The sequence below is a fragment of the Macadamia integrifolia genome, chromosome 3 (assembly GCF_013358625.1).
Source record: "Macadamia integrifolia cultivar HAES 741 chromosome 3, SCU_Mint_v3, whole genome shotgun sequence".
Lineage (NCBI taxonomy): Eukaryota > Viridiplantae > Streptophyta > Magnoliopsida > Proteales > Proteaceae > Macadamia > Macadamia integrifolia.
Window position 1 is genome coordinate 21,612,349 of NC_056559.1, and position 4,709 is coordinate 21,617,057.

Consider the following 4,709-nt stretch of genomic DNA (forward strand, 5'->3'; position numbering starts at 1 on the left):
AGTCCGAAATTGTTTATTTTTGGGGTTAAAATTAAAAGGTGTTAATCAGCTCGGTTCTAATGTAGATGATTTGATTCGATTTGATGCAAGAGTTTTTAGATAAAACTAAAATTGAAACATTTAATAAACAGTTTCATATATTAAAATTGAAATTATTTATAAACGATTTTAAAAGGTTTTCTTATGTTTTCTAATTTGTAATCTAAAGAAATTCTTTACCTTTAGAATTTTAAGTGAAATTGATGTAAATTTTAAAATTGAATTTAATTGTTTGTTGTTATATGCTTTTTTTAATAGTAATTTAATGTAAAATTTTGTTTTTTATTGAAATGTATGTAAACTTGACATTGAATAACTTAAACTTACTATGTAGTATGTATATGTTAATCAGTTTATTTAAACGATTTATCAACAATTTAAAATTTAAAATCAAAATTGAATCATTCATTAAATGGTTTCACAATTTCAATATAAATGGCTTGATTTAGTTTCGGTAAAGGATTTCAATTTTAAATTCACATCTTTAGTTAAAATAGAAAAATATAAAGCATTAAAGAACATTGTTTTAGGAATTGGTATCAGATCGGCTAAATGAGGAATATGCTCCCGATACCGATACCTGGCCCAATTCTACGGGCTTATTGGTATCGATCCGTATCGGAAATCGGAATCCACTATTCCACTCCCATTGTTTCTCTCCCAGTGCAGATCCACATTTTTCCATGGATCAACCTATTAATCTGTTTAAAAAATGTTAAAAACTATTATAAAAACCACTGTTTAGGCGGTTGATTAACCGTCTTAGGAAGCTTGGGTAGTTCGCCGTTGGGATCCAGGACGGCAACGCGGCTACATTGGTCAACTTGTAGGTCCATGAAAGGAAGCACGACTAATATTAAGCTGTAAATGCTGTATCTTTTTATTTTTTTATTTTTTATTTTTTTTAAATTCATGTTCTTCCCTTATCTACCTTCCCTAGTAGCTGGATTCAGATAACCCAACAAAAAATCTGAGATTGAGCCTTCACCGCCCAACGCGTCTTTGCTTCTCAGCAGCGTTGAGAGCGTTGAGAGTTGAATAGTGGACAGTACAGTGGGCACTGTCTTTCTTCGTTGCTTCGATCTCAAGTCCAACTGTCTCTAACCCCAGTACCCCATCCCACGTTGTAAAGCTTAAACAATCAATTTAGTCCTTTACCTTCCAACTATATAATTCCCATATGATCCTCTGCCTCAGCAAACAAGAACTCGAGAACCCATCTCACCTTCTCATCCTTTCTTCCACAGAATCTTTACTTCTTTCTTACCACCTTATTCGTGCTCTCAAGGTGTTTGGGAAATGGCCTCTTTGGTTTCTAAATTGCTCTTGCAAGCCCTCTTGTTGGTTTCCATCTTCTGTCTCACCAATGCTGGGAGAAGACTCACTGGTTTAGTGGAAGAGCAGCACACTATGCTGTTTCAATACCACAATGGCCCCCTTCTCTCTGGAAAAATCTCTGTTAATCTCATCTGGTATGGCAATTTCAAGCCTACCCAACGTGCCATTATCTCTGATTTCATCTCTTCCATTTCTGAGTCAGCTTCATTGAAGTCCCAGTCCCAACCCTCTGTTTCATCCTGGTGGAGAACCACAGACAAGTACTACCGTCTCAGCTCCAAGTACAAGAAGCCCACCTCTACCCTGTCTCTCGAGATTGGTAAGCAGATCCTTGACGAAAACTACTCATTGGGCAAATCGCTTACCAGTACACAAATTGAGGAACTTGCGGCAAGAGGCGATCAAAGTAATGCCATTAATGTAGTTCTGACCGCCGCGGATGTAAATGTGAAGGGCTTCTGCATGGACACCTGCGGAAGCCATGGTTCCCATGGAAAGAAATCGAAGTTTGCTTACATTTGGGTTGGAAACTCAGAGACTCAGTGCCCAGGCCAGGCCAATGTGCTTGGCCTTTCTATCAACCCATCTATGGACCTCAGAGCCCACCATTGATTGCCCCAAACAATGATGTTGGCATGGATGGAATGGTTATCAATCTGGCTAGTCTCTTGGCTGCAACTGCTACCAATCCTTTTGGGAATGGCTTTTATCAAGGTCCGGCAGGGGCACCATTGGAGGCAGCTTCAGCTTGCACTGGTATTTATGGCAAGGGAGCTTACCCTGGTTATGCAGGGGATCTGTTGGTGGATTCAACCAGTGGTGCTAGCTACAATGCCAATGGTGCTAATGGGAGAAAGTACCTTCTTCCGGCTCTGTTTGATCCTTCCATATCTTCGTGCTCTACATTGGTCTAAGATTAAGGAGAGACGTCACTAATGTATATAATTGTTGTTGTAGATGTAGAAGATATGACGATAAGGAGATTCTTTGATTCATTAATTCATTATTATTCTTTTAATCCTTTGCCATTGAATTAAACGTGGAATAGCAGATGATTCGGTTTCTATCCTTTTCCATTGAATTATACATGGAATAGCAGATAATTTGGTTTCTATTACTCTCTCTCTCTCTCTCTCTCCATGCTTTTTTTCCTAGCCCAGCTTCTGTGAATCCATTGGTGGCTATCTGATTGCCCGACTTATGAATCCAGCTGAATGTGATACTCATCATGGAAGCAAATGGAATCGGCACATCTAATTAAATGTTGAAAATGCCAGGGACCAAGACCTGTCTCCTATATCTCCTCACATTAGTAATCTGAGAGTCAGCCTCAACAATTAGCAATTGTATCTGCAGATTTATGCGTCAGTTTTCTGTCAAGTCCCCCTACCATATTGCGTTCAACGATCTAAATTCAATTGCTTCGTCCTACTTCGACTCTTTTTGGACTTGGCTTTGGAAGCTTAACCTGCTTCTTAAAATTAAATTGTTTCTTTGGCGCTGTTGTTCTGATTCTTGAGCAGCAAACCAAAGCTAAGCAGGTCGAATCCATTTTGCATCCTCTGGTTCTTTGTCCTTGCATATTGGTGTGCATCTCCTATGCATTGACCCCCAGGGTTTTCAGGGCTCCAATTTGAGAGATTGGTTATCATATTTGGTTAATTTGTATAAAGGAATGCCTAACCAATCTGATTTAAATATTCAGTGGTTCTCTCTGCTTTGGAAGATTTGGAAAACTCATAATAGTGTGTTTTTATTCAACTTTTACCCTTGAAATTGTACTGTTGCTTCATCTTCTTTCCATTTATTTGTCAGTGACTATTAGATGGACCTTCCCTTACCCCCGGCTCCTCTATCCGGTCATTCAGCCAGGACTTTCCCGCATGTTTTTGCACCTAATTATGTTTTCTCTTTTACTGATGGTGTGTAGCTTGCAGGTATTCAGAAGGGAGGCTATGCTGTTGTTCTTCGAAATGGCCACGGTTCTTTTATTAAACCTAATCTACATCCCCTCTTCCTCTCCTACCCCCAAAACCATTCCAACCTCTGTTTCTCTCCTCTACTCACTTGGGTTCTCAAATTGTTCTGTGATAATTCATAATGGCATCTCTTCTTTCTCACCTGATCTTATAATTCCTCCTATTCGTTAGCCTGCTTCATTTCTCCTTTGCCACTGCGGGGAGAGTTGATAAGTTGGTTACACCAGTACTCAATGAAATTCCAATACCATAATGGCTCTCTTCTCTCTAGCAAAGTCTCTGTAAATCTTATTTCACTGCTGCATTATCTATGCGCGATTTCATCTAGTTGCTCACTGTTTTGCTTCTTTAAACGGTCCAAACTGTTAGAAGCTGGTGAAAGAATATTGACAAATACTATAATCTCTCCTCCCTGAAGCTCCATCCCCTGTCTTGTTTGATCCTTCCACATCTTCATGCTCCACAGTCCACACTGGTTTTAGAATCCATGGGAAAACAAAAATGACTACAATTTTTTGTAGGGCAGTGTAAATAGATAGATAGAAAGGCTGATTCTGCCACTAAATTGGCAACATTGGCAACATGTCTAGTTTCATGCCCTAAAGCAACAACATCCCTAATAGATCCCATGGTTGCAACTATGGATCTCGTATCGGCCGTATCTGATTGGTATCGGCTAAGACTGATTCCCAATCCCTGACCGATCCGGATCGGTGATCCGTATCATTTAAGGGGTAAAATAGTAAAAACTTAATACTTTTTAAAAAAAGTAGGGATAAAACTGATCGATACCTACTGATTTGAGCCGATCTGGATTGGTATTACCGATACCGATACTGTCCCCTAAATCCTTGAATAGATTTGATTTCCATTATTTGTGACCAAATACCCTATCCTTCTCTGGTATGGTTATCAAGGATAACAATGATGCCACCTTAGGTATGAAATTAACTAGTTCTCTCAAGCATGGGAAAGGAAAAGCAACTTCACTAGGCCAACAGATTTTGTCTATCTAATGAATCTTCAGAACAATAAGGTTTATGACATGGAAATTTACACACAAATATTCACATCACTTTGCTTATAACCATCACCAATGTCTGTATAAGCTTTTCTATACTTTAATTTTTTCTTTTAACTACTTTATAATCTATGTGGTACATCCAGAAAAGATTTTTGTATTTGTCTTTTATTTTTTGTTTTGTTTTTTTGATTTTTTGATTTTTTGTTTTTTTGTTTTTTTGTTTTTTGTTTTTTGTTTTTTTGTTTTTTTTTGTTTTTTTGTTTTTTTTTGTTTTTTTGTTTTTTTGTTTTTTTGTTTTTTTTTTTTTTTTTTTTTTTTTTTTTTTTAAA

At 37.7% G+C, this 4,709-nt stretch overlaps 1 pseudogene; it reads left to right on the forward strand.

The window, feature by feature from the left end:
• Positions 1-871: 871 nt before the first annotated feature.
• LOC122073488 lies at positions 872-2,489 on the forward strand (annotated as a pseudogene).
• Positions 2,490-4,709: the final 2,220 nt, after the last annotated feature.